Raw genomic sequence first — 9,860 nt, 5'->3', positions numbered from 1 at the left:
GAATGTTGTCATAGAGATACCTTCAGGCCTTGATTATAAGCATACATGTCAAGTGTGGGATTTTTTTTTTGAGCATGTACCGTGGATTTATTAAGCATAGCCTTCATTCACGATATTGCTTTTAATGTCCATAGAGGCTATCAAAAATACATAAAACTAAATAACAAAAATATGTATGTTTGGATAAGTCTGATGCCAGTGAACATTTTGAGTGGTGGAAACTAAAAGAATATTCATAAATGACTTAGTTATCACACTTAGAATGAGTGTACATTTTTTGTACAAAATACCGTATGTGGGGTATTTTTATTTTTTTTTATATAAGCCTCAAGGGCTAGGTGGCGCTGTATTTATAACTGAATGTTGTCATAGAGATACCTTCAGGCCTTGATTATAAGCATACATGTCAAGTGTGGGATTTTTTTTTGGAGCATGTACCGTGGAGTTATTAAGCATATCCTTCATTCACGATATTGCTTTTAATGTCCATAGAGGCTATCAAAAATAAATAAAAATATATATATGTTTGGATAAGTCTGATGCCAGTGAACATTTTGAGTGGTGGAAACTAAAAAAATATTCATAAATGACTTAGTTATCACACTTAGAATGAGTGTACATTTTTTGTACAAAATACCGTATGTGGGGTATTTTTTTTTCATGCCTCAAGGGCTAGGTGGCGCTGCATATATAACTGAATGTTGTCATAGAGATAACTTCAGGCCTTGACGATAAACATACATGTCAAGTTTGGGATTTTTTGGAGCATGTACCGGGGAGTTATCAAGCATATCCTTTTTCATTGTGAAACACAAATTTTGATGCCCCGCCCTCATCATATAGTATTTCGAAAAGTCAAAATTTTTCCCCCTGTCGTTGGCTCAGGTCTTGACATGGTCCAGGCCAAGTCTTAACTCAGTCGGATGAAACGTGTAGGAGAAGTGGGCAAAAGTCTGCCCCCTGTGAATGTGCAAAAATCGTCAAAAGTGGGACATTCAAAAATTCGTAGCTCACTTCCTGTTCATTTTAGCATATGGGTACAAGAGACGTTTTTGTAGGTCTTGGGCTCCCTCATACACCTAAAAATATTCGGCGTTTTTGCTTAAACGTACAACCGGGGCTGCTTCGTTAAAAATTTCGAGGGGGCGCTATTGAGTCATTTTTGTAAAAATAGCACAATCAACAATAAAATATTGCTCATTTTACCAGGCCAGATGTGTGTGCCAAGTTTCAGGAGTTTCTGTGCATGTTTAGACCCTCAAAACTGGCGTTGTTTTCTTGGCGAACAGCGCTTAGCCACGCCTACAGCAATTCGCGAAAACTCACAAACTTCGTGTTGTGACATCATGAAGGCCGAAACCCTCCTCTGAGCAAATATGAGGTAGGTCCAGTTAACGTGTTTGGAGAAAAACGTAGAAGAAAATTCGTAAGAAGAAAAATTGCCACTAGGTGGCGCTATCAGTTAGATGAAATGTAAGTTAGTAGATGTCTTTAGAGCTGGACTCTCATCAAATGTGTGAAATTTTGAGAAGATAGGATCATCTCGGTCAAGTTAATGCAGCTTTTATTTTCACGAAAAATCTTCAGATTTTGCGTCACCGTAGCGGCCACGCCCTTTGATGAAAAGTTACAATATTCGGTGTGGGGCATGATCAACATCTTAAGGCTTTTCTGACCAATTTTCAAATGGATCCCTTCAACAAGCTCAGCACAGTAGCTAAAAACGTAAAGTATGACATTTATTGTAACCACTAGGTGGCGCTATATGTATAACTGAATTTTGTCATATAGATGTTTTCAGGCTGTGACTATTACGTTGCCTGAGAAGTTTGAGATTTTTTGGAGCTTCAACATGGGAGTTATTAAGCATTTGCTCTTTCTGGACAAATGAAATTTTAAAGGCAATATTTGATGCTCCGCCCCCGTCGTATAGTATTTCGAAAAGGCAAGATGTTTTGCCCAGCTGTTCTCTTAGGTCTTGAGATGATAAATGCCAAGTTTGAAGTCAATTGGATGAAAAATGTTTGCAAAGGGGGAAAAAGCATGACCACAGTGAATGTGCCAAAATAGGCCAAAATTGGACATTAAAAAATTCATAGCTCACTTCCTGTACATTTTAGCTACATGGTCCCAATAGACTTTTTTGTGCGTCTCGGGGTGCTCCACGTGCCTGCCAATTTTCGTTGCTCTAGCTCAAACGTGTCGGGCTTGGTTTTTATTTTTCTACGCTAGGGGGCGCTATAGAGCCGCGTTGTTATAACGACTTCATAATATCAAATTTTTCGCCGGACCTGAGGAGTGTGCAAAGTTTGGTGAGTTTTCGTGAATATTTAGGTACCCAAAATCGCGATTGTTTGCGGAGAATAAAGAAGAAGAAGAAGAATAATAATAATAATAATAATAATAATAATAATAATAATAATAATAATTTTTACAAAAACAATAGGGACCTCGCAGCGGTCGCTGCTCGGGCCCTAACTAGAGCTGCGAGCAGCTATAAAGGGCCCTCGCAGCCCGGGCCACGTTGGGGTCCTTGCACGTTGGGCTACTGGCATATTGGAAGCAAAATTTCTTTGAAAATGGCATAATAAACGTTTACATGTAGAATATTTTTTTTTGCCAGTGTGTGTCAAGCTCAACGGGTTTTGGTGGTTGTTAAGACCTGCAAAAATCAGCGTCCTTTTTTATTTTTAGGCAATGAGTTGCCCTGATTGGTATTTTTTGTAAAAGTGTATATACACATCATCGCTCGTTGTACTCATTGCACAATGTTACTTTTATTGTCCAAAGGGGCAATCAAAAATGAATAAAACAAAATGGAAACGTACATACGTTTGGATCGGTGTGAAGCCAGTGAACAATTTGAGTGGTGGAAACTAAAAGAATATTCATAAATGACTTAGTTATCACACTTAGAATGAGTGTACATTTTTTGTACAAAACACTGTATGTGGGTTTTTATATATATATATATATATATATATATATATATATATATATATATATATATATATATATATATATATATATATATATATATATATATATATAAATGCCTCAAGGGCTAGGTGGCGCTGTATTTATAACTGAATGTTGTCATCGAGATACCTTCAAGCCTTGATTATAAGCATACATGTCAAGTGTGGGATTTTTTTTGGAGCATGTACCGTGGAGTTATTAAGCATATCCTTCATTCACGATATTGCTTTTAATGTCCACAGAGGCTATCAAAAATAAATAAAAATATATATATGTTTGGATAAGTCTGATGCCAGTGAACATTTTGAGTGGTGGAAACTAAAAGAATATTCATAAATGACTTAGTTATCACACTTAGAATGAGTTTACATTTTTTGGACAAAATACCGTATGTGGGGTATTTTTTTTTTATGCCTCAAGGGCTAGGTGGCGCTGCATATATAACTGAATGTTGTCATAGAGATAGCTTCAGGCCTTGACGATAAACATACATGTCAAGTTTGGGATTTTTTGGAGCATGTACCGGGGAGTTATTAAGCATATCCTTTTTCAGTGCGAAACACAAATTTTGATGCCCCGCCTTCATCATATAGTATTTCGAAAGGTCAAGATTTTTCCCCCTGTCGTTGGCTTAGGTCTTGACATGGTCCAGGTCAAGTCTTAACTCAGTCAGATGAAACGTGTAGGAGAAGTGGGCAAAAGTCTGCCCCCTGTGAATGTGCAAAAATTGTCAAAAATGGGACATTCAAAAATTCGTAGCTCACTTCCTGTTCATTTTAGCATATGGGTCCAAGAGACTTTTTTTGTAGGACTTGGGCTCCCTCATACACCTAAAAATATTCGTCGTTCTTGCTTAAACGTACAACTGGGGCTGTTTCGTTAAAGATTTCTAGGGGGCGCTATTGAGTCATTTTTGTAAAAATAGCACAATCGCCGATAAAAAATTGCTCATTTTGCCAGGCCAGCTGTGTGTGCCAAGTTTCGTGTGTTTCTGTGCCAGTTTAGGCCCTCAAAATTGGCGTTGTTTTCTTGGCGAACAGCGCTTAGCCACGCCCACAGCGACTCGCGAAAACTCACAAACTTCGTGTTGTGACAGCATGAAGGCCGACACCCTCATCTGAGCAAATATGAGGTAGGTCCAGTTAACATGGTTGGAGAAAAACATTGAAGAAAAATCGTAAGAAAAAAAATTGCCAGTAGGTGGCGCTATCAGTAAGATGAAATATAAGTTTGTAGATGTCTTTAGGGCTGGACTCTCATCAATTGTGTACAATTTTGAGAAGATAGCATCATCTCGGTCAAGTTAATGCAGCTTTTGTTGTCACGAGAAATCTTCAGACTTTGCGGCACCGTAGCGGCCACGCCCTTTGGCGAAAAGTTACAATATTCGGTGTGGGGCATGATCAACATCTTAAGGCTTTTCTGACCAATTTTCAACTGGATCCCTTCAACGAGCTCAGCACAGTAGCTAAAAACGTAAAGTATGACAATTATTGTTACCACTAGGTGGCGCTACATGGATAACTGAATTTTATCATATAGATGTTTTTAGGCCGTGACTATTAAGTTGCCTGAGAAGTTTGAGATTTTTTGGAGCTTGAACATGGGAGTTATTAAGCATTTGCTCTTTCTGGACAAATGAAATTTTAAAGGCAATATTTGATGCCCCGCCCCCGTCATATAGTATTTCGAAAAGGCAAGATTTTTTCCCCAGTTGTTCTCTCAGGTCTTGAGATGATAAATGCCAAGTTTGAAGTCAATTGGATGAAAAATGTTTGCAAAGGGGGAAAAAGCATGACCACAGTGAATGTGCCAAAATAGGCCAAAATTGGACATTAAAAAATTCATAGCTCACTTCCTGTACATTTTAGCTACATGGTCCCAATAGACTTTTTTGTGCGTCTCGGCGTGCTACACGTGCCTGCCAATTTTCGTTGCTCTAGCTCAAACATGCCGGGCTTGGTTTTTATTTTTCTATGCTAGGGGGCGCTATAGAGTCGCGTTGTTATGACGACTTCATAATATCAAATTTTTCGCCGGGCCTGAGGAGTGTGCAAAGTTTGGTGAGTTTTCGTAAATGTTTAGGTACCCAAAATCGTGATCGTTTACGGAGAAGAAGAAGAAGAAGAAGAATAATAATAATAACTAGAGCTGCGAGCAGCTATAAAGGGCCCTCGCAACCCGGGCCACGTTGGGGTATTTGCACGTCGGGGTACTGGCATGTTGGGGTACTGTCAAATAGGAAACCATCTAAATTTTAAACGTTTTTTCCATGCTTTGTGTTTGTAAAGTTTCATGGAAAGGCCAAAAATGATGCACAATTAACAAAATAAAATCAAAATGGATTGGCACATGGCTATATAGAATACTTTTTGAATATATTAGGCATGCCTGCCAATATTCACACATCTAGCTGAATCATATAATCGGAAAGACTTCATAAAAATGTCTAGAGGGCGCTATTGAAGCATTTATTGCAAATTTAATAAGAAATCTCTAAAATATTCATGCTGATGACAAGCCTGATGTGTGTGTAAAGTTTCATGAGTTTTTGCCCATGTTTAGACCAAAACAAAAAAGCAGCATTTTACTTGGCAAACAATGCATCGCCATGACAACGGCGTGCGACAAAATAAATAACTTTCGATAACTTTGCATCTTAAACATCTTAAGATGAAACATACCAAGTTTGAAGACAGTCGGATAAATTTTGTAGGAGGGGTTCGTTAAAATATGACCCCTGAAAAAGGCCACAAAAAATGGCAACAAATCCCATCATAAATCAAAATGGCGGACTTCCTGTTTGGTTTAGCACATGGTTCCAAGAGACTTTTTTTTGTACATCGTGGGCTCTTATGTATGCCTGCAAATTATCATCGCGCTAGGTGAAACGTACAACCGGGAATGCTTCGTTAAAGAGGAGTTTTCTAGCTCAAAATGTGATGCCCGGCCCCTGGGGGACTTCCTGTTGGGTTTAGCACATGGCACCAAGAGACTTTTTTGTACATCCTGGGCTGTTACATATGTCTACAATTTTTCGTCGCTCTAGCTGCTTCGTACAACTGGGAATGCTTCATTAAGGATTTTTTTCCTTTGCAAAAAGTGCATGCCACGACAACAGCGTGTGATGAAATAAAAAACTTTCAATAACTTTTCATTTTCAACATCTTAAGATGAATCACACCAAGTTTGAAGATGATCGGATAAACTCTGTAGGAGGAGTTTGTTAAAATATGACCCCTATGAAATGGCCAAAAAAAATGGCAACACATTCCAAAGTAAATCAAAATGGCGGACGCCCTGTTAGGTTTAGCATATGGTTCAAAAAGAGTTTTTTGTACCTCGAGGGCTGTTATATACCTCTACAAATGTTGGTAACTCTAGGTGAAATGTACAGCCGGGTATGCTTTGTTAAAGAGGAGTTTTTTAGCTCAAAATGTGATGCCCGGCCCCTGGGGGACTTCCTGTTGGGTTTAGCACAGGGCACCAAGAGACTTTTTTGTACATCTTGGGCTGTTACATATGTCTACAAATTTTCGTAGCTCTAGCTGCTTCGTACAAATGGGAATGCTTCTTTAAGGATATTTTTTTTCCTTTAAAAACAGTGCATGCCATGACAACAGCGTGCGACGAAATACAAAGCTTTCAATAACTTTTCATCTTCAACATCTTAAGATGAATCACACCAAGTTTGAAGATGATCGGATAAACACTGTAGGAGGAGTTCGTTAAAATAAGACCCCAATGAAATGGCCAAAAAAATGTCAACACGTTCCAAAATAAATCAAAATGGTGGACTTCCTGTTAGGTTTAGCATATGGTTCAAAAAGAGTTTTTTGTAGGTCATAGCCTGTTACATATGTGTACCAATTTTCGTAGCTCTAGATTAAACGTACAACCGGCAATGCTTCGTGAAGTAAGAATTTTTAAACTCAAAATTTGATGCGCCGCCGCCGTCATATAGTATATCAAAAACTTTTCATTTTTCACAATGATGTTGTCCCAGGTGTTGAGATGGTACATCCCAAGTTTGAAGTCAATCGGGTTAACCGTGTAGGAGAAGCGGGCAAAAGTATGACCCCTGTAAATGTGCAAAAATTGGCAAAAATTGGACATTTAAATACTCATACCTCACTTTCTGTCTATTTTAGGGTACACACTTCAAAGAGGTTTTTGTTCATTGGGATGTGCTACAGGTGCCACACAATTTTCATAGCCGTCGGACAATCGTAGCGGGCCAGGGATCTGTTTAACCTATGTAGGTGGCGCTATGGAGCCATTTTTCTGTTATCACCTATGGCGACTTTAAAATATCAAATTTTTCGCCAGGCCTGACGTGTGTGTAAAGTTTGGTGAGTTTTCGTTCACGTTTAGTGTCTCAAAAATGTGATTGTTTGCGGAAAAGAATAATAACAAATAAAAAGAAGAATAAATTGTAAACGTTTTTGCCATGCTTTGTGTTTGTAAAGGTTCATGGAAAGGCCAAAAATGATGCACAATTAAAGGTACACTCAGTATTATACAGTGGCATCTAGTGGTGAAACAATAAATCATTCGGAAAAAAAACCCAATTGTTTGTGTTAGTAGTATGTAAAAAGATATGTTGTATCGCATAAACGTACTTTTTTAAAATATAACGGTTAGTCTAGAAATCGCAAATTATCTTACATGTCCGAGCCGCGGCTTCTAGTGTCCGCCATGTTTCGCCGCCATCTTTCTGCTACGGGTGCCGTCAAACACAAATTTCAGCGCTCCATTTCTTAACGCGTTTTTGGAACGCACTTCCGGTTTGTATGGCGACCGCATTTCCACGAAGAAGAAGAGTTTCCGGTCCCCGAAGAGAGCATTATCAAGCATCACACTTACTTTGGGAATTTATTTTATTTCAGCGCGACAAAACAAGAGTTTATATTGTAGCCGCATTTGCCAGATGGAGAGAAATGAGGAACAGACTAGGTTTGGGACGTGCCGGTGCCTTCGACTGCTTTCTACTTGACCGGTAAGTAAGAGTACATTTGTGTTTACGTTTTGAGAGCGAGAGAAAAAGTATACACTGTACTAATTAATACGATGTTCGTACCTTTGTTTTACGATCACTGTAGCTGTTGATTAGCAACTCCGCACCACTCGAACGATTTCGTTATGTAGGTACTTGCTTTGAAAAAAAAAAAAAGATTCCCGCTGGCACGTTATATTTAGAGTAAATGCGCAAGTTATTGTGTAATGTAATGTAACTGTGATTTCGGAGGTATATTTGCCCATAACTTCAATGGAGAATCTAAAGCATACTGTATTAGTGGAGGAGTTGAAAATTATTATTTTCGTTGTGGTTGGTGAAAATAGTGTTCTCGAAATTAATTTTCGGCAGGGAATAACTTTCTGGACTTAAATGCTGGCTGTACCGTAAGCACTGCTAGAGTCTGAACTCTCTCACTCAAGTGTGTACTGGTCCATTGTGTAATTGGGTGCACAAGAATTTACAGGCTGCCACGTTTTCCACGGAAATTCGACAAGCAAGCAGCCTTTGCATATTCTATGCAGTATGCAGTCAAGTTACTTTTATCTAGCTAATACAATGTTTTGGGCCCAAAAACTAAAGATCTTACCTCTATTTTGGGGGCTTTGTTGGAAAGTTGGTGACATATAGTAGTATCATCAATTATTCTATTTTATTTTATAATTGTGTTTTTGTTTGTGTCACACTAGATCAACAGCCAAACTTGAGGGGTTCCAGAACCATATTCTGATGTATACAAGCATTCATGCACCGTTTAAATACATCACCGATCTGCAAGAAAAAAAAATATCAAGGGGAGAGTCAGCAGCCAAATTGGAATGCCCCGAATGAGGACACTTGAATGGAGGACCCCAGAAGGCTTCGGTGTTGTACCACCAGTATCTCCACCTACCATATCTGAGCTGCAACAAACTGAAGTCAGCCGACGTCTTGGTATGTCATTTACATATGGACGCCATTGCACACTACATGAACTTTTTGTGTGAAGCAATACGGAATGGTCACATGTACAAGCACCACTTGTTTTACACAGGACCTGCTGACCAGGTGTCTGAAGCCATGGAGTGACTCCTCCCTCACTTTCCTCAGCAAGCCTTTGAAGAATATGATATCATCGTTGGTGGGAACATGCCCTCACTCCATAACATGTACTTGTGCAGTCAAGGAGCATGTCAAACTTAATAAAACCAGCAAACATTGAAGTGACTTCATTTTTACTGCAGTCTGTTCACACAATCAATGGACAAGCCTTCCTTGATTTTGCCCCAATAACATCATAGAGTAGGCGAAAAGTAGTGTTACAGATCATACTATGTGTTCGGGAGAGTTTGAGGAATGTTGCAATGTTAATGGGGGACAATGTCAGCACACACACACACAAAAAAAAAAAAACATCATGGTATTGAGTTAATCAGATATTTTAGCTGTGTACAACACATACCTGCTCTGTAACACTACCTTTGGCCCAAACCTGTATGTCTATTTTCCATATTTTGAAATGCACAGCGTATTGGTAAATTTCTGGATCAACTGCAATTCATGTCGCTCATTATATTATAACAGCATTTTTTTTTTTTAGTTAATATGTTCATTTCATGTAGACTTTTATTTTACTTTATTTTATTTATTCATTTTCATGTACTGTACCTTACATTCATTGGCCAATGAAGAATTGCTTGTCATTGCAAGCATTTATAATAATTCTCCAGGCTTTTGATGTTTTACATTTCTAGTCATGTAAAATAGTGTTAGGTTAGGTGTCGAATGAACACTGCATGTTGACGCCAAAGGAAATAGTATTTTTTAGTTATTCAAAATGTACAAATTAACACACAACAACAATATACAAGTTATACAAACTACA

General features: G+C 38.5%; 1 long non-coding RNA gene across 2 annotated transcripts; it reads left to right on the top strand.

Moving 5' to 3' along the window:
- The first annotated feature begins 7,560 nt into the window (after positions 1-7,560).
- Positions 7,561-9,198, top strand: LOC144019768 (uncharacterized). 2 transcript variants are annotated; one of them, XR_013283770.1, is made up of 3 exons: positions 7,566-7,978; positions 8,686-8,929; positions 9,030-9,198. It is a non-coding gene; the product is annotated as an uncharacterized LOC144019768 (long non-coding RNA). The 2 variants fall into 2 exon arrangements; XR_013283769.1 differs by having other exon boundaries at positions 7,561-7,978; positions 8,686-9,198.
- The last annotated feature ends 662 nt before the right edge of the window (positions 9,199-9,860 follow it).

The sequence above is a fragment of the Festucalex cinctus genome, chromosome 5, assembly GCF_051991245.1.
Source record: "Festucalex cinctus isolate MCC-2025b chromosome 5, RoL_Fcin_1.0, whole genome shotgun sequence".
Lineage (NCBI taxonomy): Eukaryota > Metazoa > Chordata > Actinopteri > Syngnathiformes > Syngnathidae > Festucalex > Festucalex cinctus.
Note: the sequence above shows the minus strand (reverse complement) of the source record. Positions and strands in the feature narration are given on the sequence as shown.